Source organism: Hyperolius riggenbachi, chromosome 4 (genome assembly GCF_040937935.1).
Source record: "Hyperolius riggenbachi isolate aHypRig1 chromosome 4, aHypRig1.pri, whole genome shotgun sequence".
In the NCBI taxonomy this organism is placed as follows: Eukaryota; Metazoa; Chordata; class Amphibia; order Anura; family Hyperoliidae; genus Hyperolius; species Hyperolius riggenbachi.
Window position 1 is genome coordinate 81,831,847 of NC_090649.1, and position 17,809 is coordinate 81,849,655.

Genomic DNA, 17,809 nt, shown 5'->3' on the forward strand with positions numbered 1-17,809 from the left:
CAAATCAGAGCTTTACAAATCTATCAGCCAATCAAAATGATCACGTTTCCCCGATCTGATGAGGAAAGTCATTCTGCAATGACTTATCAAACATGGGATAACACTGAAAGAATGTACCTGGAATACACATTCCTGGCAAAGCCCAAATTTCTATATCTCAAACCCACTCTCTCTCTCTTCACGACCAGAATGGACTCCTCCCCTTTGCTGCTGCACCAATGGATAGTGCTGAAAACTTACTGCTCTTCATATGCTTCCAGCCTGGTCGCTGCCCTCCTGCTGACTGGCACCTGTTTCCTGCTGATCCTCATTTTGACAGCTACCTCTGATTGTGACATCACCAACTGATCCCCTCTTGACAGCATCCCCTGTTTATCCTCCCTGGCGGTATATTAAAAACCGCCAGGGGGCAGCGATGCCGTTTTTTTGCGTTTTTTTTTAAAAATCATGTAGCGAGCCTAGGGCTCGCTACATGATAGCCGCTGCTCAGCGGCATCCCCCCAGCCCCTCCGATCGCCTCCGGCGATAGGCGATCAGGAAATCCCGTTCAAAGAACGCGGGATGACGTCACCGACGTCATGGACGTCGTGACGTCTAAGGGAGTCCCGATCCACCCCTTAGCGCTGCCTGGCGCTGATAGGCCAGGCAGCGCAGGGGTCTAGGGGGGGGCTCTACGGCGGCGCGGATAGCGGCGATCGAGCGCGGGGCGGTGGCGATCGGTGTGCTGGCGCAGCTAGCAAAGTGCTAGCTGCGGCCAGCAAAAAAATAAAAATTACGAAAAATGGCCCGGCAGGGCCTGAGAAAACCTCCTGCGCGGCTTACCCCGAACTACGTTCGGGGTTACCGCCAAGGAGGTTATGGCATCACCAGCTGTAGTCATGTGGCCTTGTTACCGCGGTTTCCTGCATCAGGCTCATTATACAGTATATAAAAGGCAGCTGTAATATGCACAGTGTGGACATAGCTGCTGCATATGCATATAACTGACACACTGTCAACACTAAAGGATGCACTATCCTCACTAAACCCTGCACCTTCCCACAGTAGCCAAGCCTCCGCCCACTAACAACCACACTAAATCCAAGAGGGGGGATTCTGTACAGAGTTGAAGGTTTGCTGCCAGTTTTTAATTGTTCTCTCATTATAATCCCCATAACTTTCATTATCTGTATACATAATTGTCAGTAGCCTGTTGTGCAGAAGAGTGATTAATGTATAAACAAGCAAATAGAGACTGGAGCAATATGAAGCCTGACATTAGTTACAAATGCAGTTAGGGCTTGTTCACCCTAAAGGCGCTTGTGCAATGATTCCTGATGAGATTGTTCACATCTGAGTGCTTCGAATCCGATCTGCTCACCAAAGCGCTGCCTGTACCATTTATGGGGCGATTTGCGACGCCAGGAAGTAAAAAAAAAAAACAGAATCGCTCTGCAAAAACGCTTAGACATTTTTTTATAAAAAAACCCAGTGCGCAGGTATGCGCCGGGGGAGCTTAAAAAAAAATTGCATAAAAAAAACCAAAAATCCGGTGTTAAGGCACCTGATCTGCATACTTGTTTATAATGGAACTGAAGATTGCTAAAAAAAAAAAAAAAAAAAAACTATTTTCACTTACCTGGGGCTTCTGCCAGTCCCCTGCAACGTCCTGTGCCATGGCGCTCCTCAACGATCCTCAGTTTCCCCACCGCCAGCTAGTTTAGTTTTTGCCGACATGGAGTTGGTGGGCCACTGTGCTTGCGCAGCCCTGGCCACATGTATCCTTGCTCGTGTTCCCATCCTTAATAGCGCCCTGCGCATGCGCAGAACACTAAAGTGGACGGGAATGCGCACAAGGATATGCATGGCCTGAGCCGCGCAGGAGCAGTGGCTGTCAACTTATAAGATGGTGGAAACCACACTGGCCCACGGCGGGGAACAGAGGATCGTTGAGGACTGGCGCAAGGACAGGACGGCTGCAGAGGGCTGGCAGAAGCCTCAGGTGACTTTTTTTTCTTTTTTTAACCTCTTGGTGACGGGCGTGGACGCGGTGGCAGCCCCAGGACCGCCTAATGCTGAACGGCGTAAGGTCCTTGGGGCAGGGATTGCAGGAAATCGCGTGTGCTGATGTGCGCGCATCTCTGCATGAATGATGGAGCAGAGCTCCACCATCAGTCTCCCAGCGGCGATCACAGCTGGGAGACTGTTAGACAGCGAAGCTGTCATCAAAATAGACCTGTACAGCGCTGCGATCTAAGGCCTGGAACACACTGCAAAACGCAATCGCTAATTGCAAGCGCTAGCATTTTGTATGAGCAGTTTGTAAGCAGTTTAATGAGCATTTTAGGGAGCGATTTCAAAAAGTGTATCAATTTGCCAGCGGTTGTGTAGCGATTAGCGATTAGTGTTTTAAAGTCTGATTGGTCCTTTCAATTAATTTTTATTTTGTTACAGTGTGCAGTAACTTGAAAACGCTTGCAAAATCTCTCCGTGCACGTTTTGCTGAGCAATAACGCCAGCAATAATATACTTTACATTGAAGCGGTAACGCTCCCAAAATGCTGCTTGTCCTGCGCTTGCGATTTTCTGAATCGCAATTGCTCCAGTTGAAGTTGCCCCATCCATTAACAGTAGCTGAATGTTTTTACAAAACGCTAGCGTTTTCAAACGCTCCAAAAATGCTCTGAAAATCGCCCTTGTGGGTTCCATCCCTAAGGCAGCGCTGTCCCCTCCATTGGCTCAGGGGTGATCCGCTGTCATAGGCTGAAGCCGATCACAGTGATAGGCTGGCGGGAGAGGGAGGGGACATAGTGAAAATGTTTTAAAAAAATACACCACTTTATTTAAAAAGAAAAAAAAATATTTATGAAGAAAAAACAAAAAACATTAGGGGAGCGATCAGGCCCCACCAACAGAGACCTCTGTTAGTGGGGAGAAAAGGGGAGATCACTTGTATGCTGAGCTGTGCGGCCCGCAGCGAGGTCCTAAAGCTGCAGTGGCCCTTTTTGTGCAAAATGGCCTGGTCTTTAGGGTGGTTTAACACTGCGGTCCTCAAGTAGTTAAAGCAATCTTCAGTTCCACTTTAAGTCAGTGTTAAAACCAGTCAAAATACAGTATAACTACAGCAGGGTAATATAACCAGTTCATTATAGTATAAGGGTTTATAAATTAAGCTTTGTGGAAGACTGCAGGAAAATCAGCCTACATAATCAGCAACAGCAGAAAAAAAGAGATGCCACTAATAGCCAATAAGGTGGAAGCTAATATAAACACACAAGAAAGTACCTGGAATACACATTCCTGGCATAGCTGGACATTCTCCATATCCCCAAACCACAATCTCTCCCTTTATTTGGCATCTATAAACCCTGAAAATGAACATAACCATTACCTGGTCCTGTGGGAAGTGTGGCCTTCAGCATCAGGAGAGACTGCAACCAGAATTTACTCCTCCCCTTTGCTGCTGCCCCAATGGGTAGTGCTGAAAACTTACTGCTCCTCATATGCTTCCAGCTTGGTCGCTGATCTCCTGCTGACTGACACCTGTTTCCTGCTGATCCCCTCTTGATAGCAACCTCTGATTGTGACATCACCAGCTGATCCCCTCTTGACAGCAACCCTTGTTTATGACATCACCAGCTGTAGTCATGTGGCCTGGTTACCGCGGTTTCCTGCATCAGGCTCATTATACAGTATATAAAAGGCAGCTGTAATATGCACAGTGTGGACATAGCTGCTGCATATGCATATAACTGACACAACTGTACGCGCAACAGCTAAGCCTATGCTGAGCATACCACATGCACCAAAAGCTAGAGTGAGCCGCCACACACCCACACCAAGTCCTTGCCACTGCCCAACACTGACAACACTAAAGGATGCACTATCCTCACTAAACCCTGCACCTTCCCACAGTAGCCAAGCCTCCGCCCACTAACAACCACACTAAATCCAGGAGGAGGTATTCTGTACACAGTTGAAGGTTTGCTGGCAGTTTTTAATTGTTCTCTCATTATGATTCCCATAACTTTCATTATCTGTATACATAATTGTCAGTAGCCTGTTGTGCAGAAGAGAGAACAATGTATAAACATGCAAATAGAGACTGGAGCAATATGAAGCCTGACATTACTTACAAATGCAGTTAGGGCTTGTTCACCCTAAAGGCGCTTGTGCAATGATTCCCTATGAGATTGTTCACATCTGAACGCTTCGAATCCGATCTGCTCACCAAAGCGCTGCCTGTACCATTTATGGGGCGATTTGTGACGCCAGGAAGTGAAAAAAAAAACAGAATCGCTCTGCAAAAACGCTTAGAAAATCGCTTTATAAAAAAATCGCAGCATGCAGGTATGCGCCAGGAGTGCTAAAAAAAAATGCTTAAAAACAAAACAAAAAATCTGCTGTTAGAGCACCTGATCTGCATACTTGTTTACAATGGAACTGAAGATTGCTTAAAAAAAAACTTTTTTGTACAGAAGAGTGAACAATTTATATAAATGCAAATAGAGACTGGAGCGATATGAGGCCTGACATTATTACTACATATGCAGTTAGGGCCCGTTTCCACTGGCGCAAATTCGCATGGATTTTCTGCATGCAGATTCGCATAACCAATACAAGTCAATGGGCCTGTTTCCACTAGCAAAATAAATCTGTGCGCTGGGCTGTGCAGCAAAAATAAGCACAGCAGAGCCATCATAATTTGCACACCGCAAGCATAGTGTGCGATTTGCATGTAATGTAAATAATAGAAAAATCACATGCGTTTTCAACATGCGATTTTCCATGCAAATTTGCGTATGTTTTTGAGTAAAAAATAATGTAAAAGCACACAAGCAGTGACATGGTTAAAATTGCATACTTACAAAAAATACGCTATACGCGTGCGTTTTCACATTAAAATTTGAATATAAATAAGTACGAATTCACATTATTATGCAAATTCGTTGACGCATTTTCCACAACAGAATCGCACCCACTAGTGGAAATGTAGCCAGTCAGAGCACCTGATCTGCATGCTTGTTTAAGTCGGTCTTATAACCAGTGAAAATACAGTATAAATACAGCAGGCTAATATAACAAGTTCGTTATAGTACAAGGATGTATAAATTGAGCATCAGGAAGAAAGCAGGATGACCAGCTAACATGTTCGTTAACAGCAGAAAAAAAGAGATGCCACTAATAGCCAATCAGGTGGAAGCTAATATAAACACACAAGAATGTACCTGGAATACACATTCCTGGCATAGCTGGCCATTCTCCATATCCCCAAACCACAATCTCTCCCTTTATTTGGCATCTATAAACCCCGAAAATGAATGTAACCATTACCTGGTGTTGTGGGAAGCTTGGCCTTCAGCATCAGGAGAGACTGGGACCAGAATTTACTCCTCCCCTTTGCTGCTGCACCAATGGATAGTGCTGAAAACTTGCTGCTCTTCATATGCTTCCAGCTTGGTCGCTGGTCTCCTGCTGACTGGCACCTGTTTCCTGCTGATCCCTCTGTTGATAGCAACCCCTGATTGTGACATCATCAGCTGATCCCCTCTTGACAGAAACCCTTCATTATGACATCACCAGCTGCTGTCATGTGGTCTATCACTGCCTGCAGCCACACTCTGGTAGGCACAAGAAATATGAACCAGGGATTTCATGCATTTTTTGGACAAACAACACTTTTCAATGTAGTCTTCCTGTCTATATATTTCTATACCATGCAAATACTACAGGGTTTTATGCATGCTATGCTTTTTTGTGTTCATTTTTGTTTCCATTTCCTGATTAGTTTTCCCCAATGAAAGCAAATCGAGTGCATTTTAGCAGTGCCATTTTTTAAGATACCCTGATTGGGCACAAGGGCACCTCGTATATCACCGTATGATGACACTGATCACCACCCCACACACAGCCATGGCAAGGGGCATCAGGAAATACGCCACCCACACTACAGCGGGGAGGGGGGAGGGTTTTTTGATAAAACAATAGATGAGATATTGCTCTGCTACAGAAGATCAACCAGGCAGGTTTAATCTCTTTTATATTAAACAAGCATATTAACTGGCTGCTCTGGGCAACTGCATCACCTTTCTCTCAGTTTCCTGTTTATCTATTCTCTGATTATCATCCCCATAAAGGTGGCCACACACCATACAATTATATTTAAATATCTGTTCAATTTAACAATTGCAATCAAACTGATTGGAAACTCTGAGAAAATTGCTTGGGTGTGTATATTAATAAATTGACAATCTAACACACACCATACAATCCTTAGAAAAATTGAAGGAACATTTCCAGCATTCCGGATCGATAAAAATAAAAAAAAAATGGGAACTCCGATTGGATTTCTCAGTCGAAGGAAAAAAAATATTTCGTTTTTTTCAGGAGATCCGATCATATTTATCAAATTGCCGTAAAATCTGATCATTTTATTGTATCGTGTGTGGCCACCTTAGCTTTTATTATTTTTATACATAATTCTCAGTTGCCTGCTGTACAGAAGAGTGAACAACCTATATAAATGCAAATAGAGACTGAAGCCTGACATAACTACCTCATATGCAGTTAGGGCCTGTTTCCACTAGCGCAAATTAGCATAGATTTTCTGCAAGCAGATTCGCATAACCAATACAAGTCAATGGGCCTGTTTCCACTAGCAAAAACAAATCTGTGCGCTGGGTTGTGCAGCAAAAATAAGCACAGCAGAGCCATCAGAATCTGCACACCACAAGCATAGTGTGCGATTCGCATGTAATATAAATAAATAATGGGAAAATCACCAGTGTTTTCGCCATGCAATTTTCCATGCCAATCTGCGTACGTTTTTGGGTAAAAATTAATGTAAAAGCACACGGGCATTGACATGGTTAAAAGCGCATACTTACAAAAATATGCGATACGCGTGTGGTTTCACGTTAAAATTCGAATACAAACACATACAAATTCACATCCGTATGCAAATTTGTTTACGCATTTTCAACAATGGAATCGCACCCACTAATGGAAACGTAGCCTCAGTGAAGTCAGAGCACCTGATCTGCATGCTTGTTTAAGTCGCTCTTATAACCAGTGAAAATACAGTAAAAATACAGCAGGCTAATATAACAAGTTCATTATAGTACAAGGATCTATAAATTGAGCTTCAGGGAGAAAGCAGAATAATCAGCTAATATTTTCATTAACAGCAAAAAAAAAAAAGAAATGCCACTAATAGCCAATAAGGTGGAAGCTAATATAAACACACAAGAATGTACCTGGAATACACATTCCTGGCATAGCTGGCCATTCTCCATATCCCCAAACCACAATCTCTCCCTTTATTTGGCATCTATAAACCCTGAAAATGAATGTAACCATTACCTGGTGTTGTGGGAAGCTTGGCCTTCAGCATCAGGAGAGACTGGGACCAGAATTTACTCCTCCCCTTTGCTGCTGCACCAATGGATAGTGCTGAAAACTTGCTGCTCTTCATATGCTTCCAGCCTGGTCGCTGGTCTCCTGCTGACTGGCACCTGTTTCCTGCTGATCCCTCTGTTGATAGCAACCCCTGATTGTGACATCATCAGCTGATCCCCTCTTGACAGAAACCCTTCATTATGACATCACCAGCTGCAGTCATGAGGTCTATCACTGCCAGCAGACACAGTCTGGTAGGCACAAGAAATATGAACCAGGATTTTCATGGATTTTATGGACAAACAGTAATTTGCCCTTTTCAAAGCAGTCTGTTTGAATTTCTATGCCATGCATATACCATAGGGCTTAGTGCATGCTATGCTTTTTTGTGTTTGTTTTTTGTTTCCATTTCCTCATTAGTTTTCCCCAATGAAAGCAAATCAAGTGCATTTCAGCAGTACCATTTATGAAGATACCCTGAATGCGCCCAGGGGAAACTCGTATATCACTGTACAGTGGCACTGCTCACCACCCCACACACAGCCATGGCAAGGGGCATCAGGAGTTACCCCACCCACACTACAGCGGGGGAGGGATGTTTCTGATAACACAATAGGTGAGGTATTGCTCTGCTCCAGAAGATCAACCAAACTGCATCACCTTTCTCTCAGTTTCCTGTTTATCTATTCTAAGATTATCATCCCCATAAAGGTGACCACACACCATAGAATTTTTTTTAAATAACTGTTCAATTGAAGAATTGCAATACATTTTTATGACTGAATGTAACATATCAAAAATATGACCAATGTACCACACACATGTTACATTTTTCCCCAATTATGATATAAATGATTGGAAACTCTGAGAAAATTGCTAGGCTGTGTACATCAATAAATTGACTATCTAACAGAAATGGGAAATCCGATCGAATTTTTCAGTTGAAGGAAAACAAAACTTTAGTTTCCTTCAGAAGAGCTGATCATATTTTCTGAATTATATTTAGCGAAAGTCAATGGGCCTGTTTCCACTAGCAAAAAAATCTGTGCGCTGGGCTGTGCAGGAAAAATCTGCACAGCAGAGCCATCAGAATTTGCACACCGCAAGCATAGTGTGCGATTCGCATGTAATGGAAATAATAGAAAAATCACATGCGTTTTTGCCATGCGCTTTTCCATGCGAATTTGCATACGTTTTCGGGTAAAATTAATGTAAAAGCACCCGGGCATTGACATGGTTAAAATCGCATACTTACAAGAATACACAATACGCGTGTGTTTTCACGTTAAAATTTGAATACAAACACATACAAATTCACATCCGTATGTAAATTTGCTTATGCATTTTCCACAATGTAATCGCACTACTCTAGTGGAAAAGTAGCCTTAGTGAAGTCAGAGCACCTGATATGCATGCTTGTTTAAGTCGGTCTTATAACCAGTAGAGATGGCCCAAACGGTGCGCCGGCGAACAGTTCAAGGCCAACTTCCGGTGGTTCGCGTTCGCCATGTAACGCAAACTTTTCCGGAAGTTCAGTTCGCCCCCATAGTGCGCCATTAGGGTCAACTTTGACCCTCTACATCACAGTCAGCAGGCACATTGTAGCCAATTATAAAAGGCAGGCAGCGCTGGCCATTACACTCACTCGTGTGCCTGCAGTAATTAGTAAAGGGACAGCTGCTGGTAGACTCTCATAGGGAAAGATTAGTTAGGCTCTTGTAGGCTTGTTAGCTTGCTCCTGTCTGATTGTTATTGCTAAAATAGCACCCCTTAAAAGCTCTTTTGAGAGCTAATGTTCTCCTGTTTTTTTTTGTGTTGCCCACTGACACTGCATCATACAGCCCTATCTGTTGCAGCTGGACCTTAGTAATTGCTATTACTGTGCCAGCCAGGCCCTGCCTAACTATCTATACTGGGACACCTACCTGTGCCTACCTAACTACTGGGGCACCTACTTACCTATATGGGGACACCTACTTATGCCTACCTACCTATCTATACTAGGGCACCTACCTACCTACCTATACTGGGGCACCTACCTATGCCTAGCTAACTACTGGGGCACCTACCTATGCCTATCTACCTTTACTGGGACACCTACCTACCTATACTGGGACTCCTACCTATGCCTAGCTAACTACTGGGGCACCTACCTATGCCTATCTACCTTTACTGGGACACCTACCTATGCCTACCTACATACAAGAAGATAATAAGGTTGTTGCTTTATTGTGGACAGACCAAATTTGATCAGCTGGACAGTCACTATTGTTCTATTATTGAGCTACCACAGCCCGGCGACCATATGGGCTTGAAAACCGCCAGGCCCTGCACTCTCGCCATGGTGCGCACCAGTCCAGCACGGCCGTCACTACGCAATCAGCTGTTTGCGGTGCGTTACACCGTGTGTTTGGTGTGTCAGTGTGAAGCAGTACTCTAATTACACTCCCTGATTGATGTATACACATGCAAGGTATTTTAAAGAGAATCCGATATAAGAACATACCATATTTATACATACCTGGGGCTTCCTCCAGCCCCATAAGCCTGGATCACTCCCACGCCGCCATTCTCCGCTGACTCTGTCCGCCGGTACCGGGTACTGTAATTTCGGCCAGTCGACGCAAGCGCAGTGCGCTCCCTCCGTACTGCGCAGGCGCATGCATACAAAGGCGGAGGGAGCCCCTGTGCATGCGGAAGACTGGTCGCGTCTGCTGGAAGTGACGGGACCCGATTCCGGCGGTAAAGGCAGCGGAGGACGGGGGCGTGGGAGCGATCCAGGCTTATGGGGCTGGAGGAAGCCCCAGGTATGTATAACATCTTTTTTCATTTTTTACACAGTCTTCGTCTCTGGTTTCCTTTAAAGCACTTTAGGCCTGCAATTTAGCATTCAATGTGATTTCTGCCCTTAAAACGCTGCTTTGCGTCAAATCCAGATTTTTCCCTGGGACTTTTAGCGTATATCCCACTCATCCATGCAAAAACTCAGATGTTAGAGCCCTTGAAACATCTTTTCCATCACATTTGTGGCCAGCATAAGTGTTTCTAGTTTTCAAAGTTCGCCTCCCCATTGAAGTCTATTTCGGTTCGTGAAAGTTCGCGCGAACCGAACCTTTTGCGGAAGTTTGCGAAAAATCGGAGGTTCGGGACATCTCTCGGCTTCACACAGTGGGGTACTGTGCGGCCGGCCACCAGAAAGGCAGCAGGTAGGGCAAAAACAAAGCAAAACAAATTAAACCATATAACAAAAAATAAATTAATTTTATGATCAAACAAAAAAACGTGATAGTCCTGGAGGAGGACGAGAAAAAAAAGCACTCATTGTGGGGAGGGCTCAAAATTTATACGAACAGGTCCTGGAGGGGTCAAAGGGTTGGACTAACCCATAGTATGCTGACATTGACATGGAAAGAAAGAGGGGGGGTTGACTTGTGTGCTGAGTTGTGCGGCCCTGCAGCGAGGCATTAAAGCTGCAGTGGCCCATTTTGTAAAAAATGGCCTGGTCTTTAGGGGGGGTTTAACACCGAGGTCCTTAAAGAGAACCCAAAGTGGGTTTTACAAATCCTAATTGCATACAGAGGCTGGGTCTGCATATAATGCACAGCCTCTGTTTCTATATTATCTCCCCCTAGGCCCCCTGCGCTCTGCTGTGCCCCATAAAATATACGGGCAGGCCCGTTTCTAGAGCCGTGCGGCCCGTGCCGCCGCCCGGGGCGCTGTTGGGAGCTCTTGGGAGGTGGGCGCTGAAATGGAGGGGGGAGCCGGAGCCGCGGGGAGGGCAGCCCTCCCTCTCCCTCCCTCTCTCTCCTGGGCCGCCCTCCGTGCTCCCCCCTCAGATGCAGAGCGCAGCAGCAGCCAGGGAGGGAGCGCTGTATACAACATACCTCCCTGCGTTCCAAGCGCTGCTCTCTCGCCGCCGGTCTCTTCCTCTCTGCCTATACGATGATGCACACGCTGGTTCCTGTTAGCCGGAAGCAGCGTGTGTATCATCGTATAGGCGGCAGAGAGGAAGAGACCGGCGGCGAGAGAGCAGCGCTTGGAACGCAGGAAGGTATGTTGTATACAGAGCTCCCTCCCTGGCTGCTGCTGCGCTCTGCATCTGAGGGGGGAGCACGGAGGGCGGCCCAGGAGAGAGAGGGAGGGAGAGGTCGGGCTGCCCTCCCCGCGGCTCCGGCTCCCCCCTCCATTATGGGGGTGGGGGACAGCTACCTATCTAACCTACCCTGGGGGCACCTACCTAATCTAACCTACGCTGGGGGGCAGCTACCTATCTAACCTATCCTGGGGGGCACCTACCTAATCTAACCTATACTGGGGGGCAGCTACCTAATCTAACCTACGCTGGGGGGCACCTACCTATCTAACCTATACTGGGGGGCACCTACCTAATCTAACCTACACTGGGGGGCACCTACCTAATCTAACCTACACTGGGGGGCACCTACTTAATCTAACCTACGCTGGGGGGCAGCTACCTGATCTAACCTATACTGGGGGGTAGCTACCTAATCTAACCTATACTGGGGGGCAGCTACCTAATCTAACCTATACTGGGGGGCACCTACCTAATCTAACCTATACTGGGGGGCAGCTACCCATCTAACCTATACTGGGGGGCACCTACCTATCTAACCTATGCTGGGGGCAACTATTCTGGCTACCTATATTAGAGGCACCCACCTAGCTAACCTGTACTGGGGCACCTACCTATCTAACTTATACCTGGGGCGCCTGCCTATCTAACCTATACTGGGGGCAACTATACTGGCTACCTATACTGGAGGCACCTACCTGGCTAACCTATAGCGGGGGCAACTATATTGGCTCACCTATGCCTGGCTACCTATACTGGGGTACCTATTCTTGGCTACCTATACTGGGGGGACCTATACTAAGTGCAACTAGACCTGGCTAGCCTATACTGCGGGCACCCATACCTTGTTTGGGGGGGGGGCGCAATTTTTACACACTCGCCCTGGGTGCATTTTAGCCTAGAAACAGCAGTGTATACGGGCGTGCTAGCGACACACAGCGTGTCGCCAGCAGGCTGTTTACATGTATACTGTCATTCTCGCTGCTCCCCCGCCACCTCTATGTCGCTGCTCCCCGCCGGCGTCCCTTCCCTCCAATCAGCGGGGAGGGAAGGGACGCGGGCGGGGACCGGCGCGATGGAGGAGGCGGGGAGGGGCAGACTGACACTTCACATGTAAATAGCCGTCCACGGCGATTGATTTATGGGGCATAGAGTGCAGGGGGGAGACGGTATAGTAACAGAGGCTGGGCATTATATGCAGACCCAGCCTCTGTATGCAATTAGGATTTGTAAAACCCACCTCGGGTTCTCTTTAAGTGGTTAAGTACCAGTACCCTCCCTTCCAGCAGCTGCAGCTATTCCTAAAGGTGCCCATTGACGATACAATTTTTTCATTAAATGCAAACTTTCGATTTAATTTTTTACGATCGTATTGTATGGAAAATTAGCTGTTTATAAAGACAATCTATTATTATTATTTTTTTATTTATATAGCACCAACATCTTCCGTAGCGCTGTACATAGTACAAACAAATAATGGGGAACAAATATACATAAGAAATACAAGACACTGAACAGTCATGACATTGAATAGAATTAAAAATACAAATACATACATAGTTGATGGGTAGATGGTACATGTACATATGTTAAAATTACAGCAGTATGAGAAACACTAGGAGGAGGTCCCTGCCCTTGCGAGCTTACAATCTAGAGGGTAGTGGGGAGGAAACAAAAGGGAAGGAAACACAAGGATTAGTGGGTGAGCCAGTGTGCCTTCAGTGCTGCCTATAGCAAATTATAGGCTTGTCTGAACAGGCGTGTTTTCAGAGTACGTTTGAAGGTTTCCAGACACGTGGCATGACGAACCGGCTGAGGGAGAGAGTTCCAAAGGAAAAGGATAGCCCGTGAGAAGTCTTGGATGAGAGAGTGTGAGGAGGTGACTAGGCTGGAGGACAAAAGGGTCTCCTGTGAGGAACGGAGGGTCCGGGCGGGGAGGTATCTGGAGATTAAAGAGGAGGTATCTGGAGATTAAAATCTATAAGGAACGATTCTTTGTTCGATTGCTAAATAGGATAAAATGTATCCGAAAGTTGGATTTTATGATCGAATTTGAAGAAAGAATCATTCAGTAAATGTGAACAATCGATAATTGCCATCCGATTAGTTACAATCGTTCAAATTGCATAGAAAGATCGAATTTAGTAAAAAATTGTCTCCTTAAGGCCCATTTCCACGGGAGCTGAGGGTGGTGAATTCACTGCCATCCACCTGGCCTGCCAGCACTCCGTACAGGTATTGGAAAGGCAGGCCACCTATAGAACAAGAGGCAAGTGCAACCCTGCACACCATAGGATATGAGCCTGAATGTAGATTGGGTGCTCAGAAAAGCGCAGAGTGCTGAATGCCAGGAGATAATGCACATCGCCTGTTGGTGAGTTCAGTTTCTGTGAAACTGTAGATACTGGTTTCATTGCAATTCCCTGATAAAGGGACACATGGTCGTTTACAAAATGTTGTATTATGATTTTTGTATTACAATAAAATCGCATACATCTACTTATTGGTGTGCTGACATCCGTTGCTCTTAGGCCACCTATAGAGAATCACATGAGTGCAGCTGTGCTCAGAAACGTCAAGTTGCACTTTTTAGCAACTATTTAACACCACCGCGTGGATGACACGCCTGGTGTTAGTGCTGCCAGCTGAAATACAAGGGTTTGTTCCAAGATGGACTTACAAAGAGGCATATAAACATTTGGAATCGGACCTGCCTATACAGTGGCGTAGCCAAGAAGCCGTGGGCCTCGGTGCAAGTTTAGCATTGGGGCCCCCCAAGCCTGCTATGGATAACAATTGAATAAAGAGAGAAAGCAACAGCAGTTGGCACATGCAATCTATTGAAAATTTTATTGTTCCGGCCACATATCAAAAATAAGTTAAAAAGCAGAGATACATAGATCCTTCCTACCAGTTTCCTGCTGAGCTGTGGGGTGTGGCAGAGCCTCAGAAGATGCTCAGGAGAGCGAAACAGCTGTCAGGCAGCTCACCGCTACCACCTCACCCCACAGCTCAGCAGGAAACGGGTAGGAAGGATCTATGTGTCTCTGCTTTTTAACTTATTTTTGATATGTGGCCGGAACAATAAAGTTTTCAATAGATTGCATGTGCCAACTGCTGTTGCGTTCTCTCTTTGTGGAATTGTACTTGCTTATGTGAGGATAGTTAGAGCACGCAATCTGAGCCACACGCAATTTGCAAACCCGTTTTTTTGTAGTCTTGTGATCCGCATACTCAAGATCTGTGCCGTTGAGGACGACTGTAGTGCCTATACTCTATATATTTCTTCTGTTTGTTCAGATAACAATTGATACAACACACCAAAACCAATCAAGGACAATCACAGTGTCAGAGGTACAAGAAGGGGATGGGATACATACATACATGACTATAAGGCCTGAAGACTGCATTGGCACTCCTGAGTTGTCTATATTCATGCCTTGTAGATTGCAGGATGAAAGTGTACATCTACAACATGGGGTACCAATGGAACACGCAAAGAGAAAAATCAATACGTATAGATTTCATGGAAAAAATTGGTAAGCAAGACCATCTGGATTTGATGCAAGATGGAACTAGAGCATTTTGCACACTATCCCTTACTTCCTACTACTGAAGTAAATATCTATTAGGTGACCACTAGACCACCGGGGTAAGCTATAAAATACAATAACATTTGTAAAGCGCTTTTCTCCCATAGGACCCAAAGTACATAGATATGTCTCAGATTAATACAGGGTTACAGGTTGGACTGTATTACAGATGAGGGGGGACACCACTGGACCACCAGAGAAAGCTATACAATGCAAAAGAGGGAAGAAAACCACTAGACCACCTGGGCAGTGCCGGATTTAGGCCAAGGCTGCCTAGGCCATTGCATAGAGCACCACAGGAGCAGGGGCACCAAAGCAGCAGGCTAAAGTGATGCAGCATTTGCAAGCTTGCAAATGCTGCAATGCAGGTAGATCAGGCTAGTGCCTGACCGTGGTACTCTGCTGCTAGCTGTCTGTGCAGCAGCCACCATGCTCTCTGTGCACGTTTGCATTGTAGCCGGCGGCTATTGACTTAGGCAGTATTGGAGACGGAAAGGAAGAGGAAGCTTCTGCACTGGAGAAGGGCAGAGAAATGAGTGACACTGATGGCTGCTGCAAAGTGAAGGTCAGCTGGCTACCTACCTATACTGAAAGGTGAAGGGGTGGGAAAAAGAAGGGATTAAGGGAGTCATCTGGCTACCTGGCTAACAATGGTTAATTTGCATATATTCAGCAGTGTTGCTCTTGGAGACATCTCAAGCTCACTCCAACCTGAATTATCGCAAATTCTTTCTGTTTTAGGAAAGCAAACTTTTGTTTTTCTTAACATCTTAGTAAGGGGGCTTTTAGGACCATTGTAGTCCCTTACACACTCCAATGAGTTCTGGGTCACCATGAGCTTGCTGGTTAGTCTGTACCTCTCGGATTTACAAGCCCTACTCCATAGAGCCAAATTAATCCATGCCATGCACTGATGAGGATTACACAATCCGAAACAGTCTGTATGCATGTTGGATTATTATGGCTCTGTACAAATTAACAAGCTGACACATCATTGCATTCCAGCGGTTCTGGAGGTGTGTTTAGCTTCTAAGGGTACAATGGTTAATTTGCATATATTCAGCATTGCTGCTCTGGGAGACATCTCAAGCTCACTCCAACCTGAATTATCGCAAATTCTTTCTGTTTTAGGAAAGCAAACTTTTGTTTTTCTGGCTACCTATACTGGAGGAAAAGGGAGGAGGAGTCATCTGGCTACATATATTAGAGGGAAAGGGTAGGGGGTCATCTGGCTACCTATACTAGAGGGAAGAGGGGGAGGGGTCATCTGGCTACCTATACTAGAGGGAAGAGGGGGAGGGGTCATCTGGCTACCTATACTAGAGGGAAGAGGGGGAGGAGTCATCTGGCTACATATATTAGAGGGAAAGGGTAGGGGGTCATCTGGCTACCTATACTAGAGGGAAGAGGGGGAGGGGTCATCTGGCTACCTATACTAGAGGGAAGAGGGGGAGGGGTAATCTCGCTCCCTATACTGAAGGGGGGAGGCTGGTGACAGTGGCCTAGGGAGGTAAAGAGTACAAATCCGGCCCTGCACCCGGGAAGGCTAATTAAAGGGAACCTAAACTGAGAAGGAGATGGATTTTTCCTTTTAAAATAATACCAGTTGCCTGACTCTCCTGCTGATCCTGTGTCTCTAATACTTTTAGCCACAGCCCCTGAACAAGCATGTAGATCAGGTGCTCTGACTGAAGTCAGACTTGGTTAGGTGCATGCTTGTTTCAGGTGTGTGATTTCAGGGCCCCCAACTGCCCCGTTTCGCCGGGTCGGCCCCGATTTTGGGGGGCCATCCCGCTGTCCCGTGCTGCCCCCCCTTAGTCCTGGCCGCTGGGGGGAGAGGGGGAAAAAAAACGATCGAGGCACCAGCCTGGGATGCGTATGCGGCATCGATGGCCGCCGCCGGGATCTCATGTTGTCTTCTCGGCTTCCTGTGACGTCACAGGAAGCCGTGAAGACAACATGAGATCCCGGTGCGGAGAGGCACTGGTAGGAATTACAGCCCGTTCCGCTGCACATTTGTTTATTCTGCGGGGGGGGGGGGGGGGGGACACTGGGGGGGGGCATATTAGGAGGGAGGGAGGGAGAAGTTTAATGGCGGCGGCCATCGATGCCGCATACGCATCCCGGGCTGGTGCCTCGATCGTTTTTTCCCCCTCTCTGCCCACCCACTCTCACCCTCCTCCCCACCCACTGGCACCCTTACGCACCTTCCCTTTCGGGATTAATTAATATAATTATTAATTAAGAATATTTGAAAATTTTTCGGTGGGCGTGTCTAGGGAGTTTGGGGTGTGGCCATGTGTGTGGCCTAAGTGTCCCGTTTTGTAAAAGTTAAATGTTGGGAGGTATGTGATTCAGCACTGCTGCAGCTAAATAATTCAGCAGGACTGCCAGGTAACTGGTATTGTTTAAAATGAAACATCCACATCCCTCTCAGTTTAGGTTCCCTTTAAAGCTGGATGTGGACCTCCCACCAGGGATTTCTATGTAAGGGGGATCGCTAGACTACTAAGGAAATCTATGTAAGGAGGAACAGAGGCTACTAGATCACCAGGAGAAGCTATGAAAGGAGGAGGGAGAACACTGTACCACCAGGGAAAGCTAATGGCTGCCTGCGTCTGGATCCCCCGGGAGGTGAGTAAAAATGCCTGTTGCGCTCCATTGCTCTGCACTGAGCTCCCAGCAGCTATCCCAAGCGTAGCTCGGGTTACCGCCAGGGAGGTTAAAAACATGGGAAGTAGGCATG